The sequence below is a fragment of the Hyalella azteca genome, unplaced genomic scaffold (genome assembly GCF_000764305.2).
Source record: "Hyalella azteca isolate HAZT.00-mixed unplaced genomic scaffold, Hazt_2.0.2 contig12012, whole genome shotgun sequence".
NCBI classification, from domain to species: Eukaryota; Metazoa; Arthropoda; class Malacostraca; order Amphipoda; family Hyalellidae; genus Hyalella; species Hyalella azteca.
This window is the reverse complement of record NW_025941984.1, coordinates 11,874-12,325: the sequence shown is the minus strand read 5'-3', so window position 1 is coordinate 12,325 and position 452 is coordinate 11,874.

Sequence of the window (452 nt, the reverse complement as noted above, 5' to 3'; positions counted from 1 at the left end):
CCGCGATGTATTGTGCCTGCAATATAAACACATGGTACAATAAATAAAATACAGTTTCATCATATTAATTGTACATTTACTTCATTAAATAAAATACAGTTTCATTGCTTTAATTGTACATTTACTGCAATAAATACAATACAGTTTCACTACGTTAATTGTACATTTACTACAATAAATACAATACAGTTTCATTACGTTAATTGTACATTTACTACAATAAATACAATACATTCTCATTATGTCAATGGTACATTTACTACAATAAATACAACACAGTTTCACTACGTTAATTGTACATTTACTACAATAAATACAATACAGTTTCATTACATTAATTGTACATTTACTACAATAAATACAATACAGTTTCATTACGTTAATTGTACATTTACTACAATAAATACAATACAGTTTCATTACGTTAATTGTACATTTACTACAATAAATAC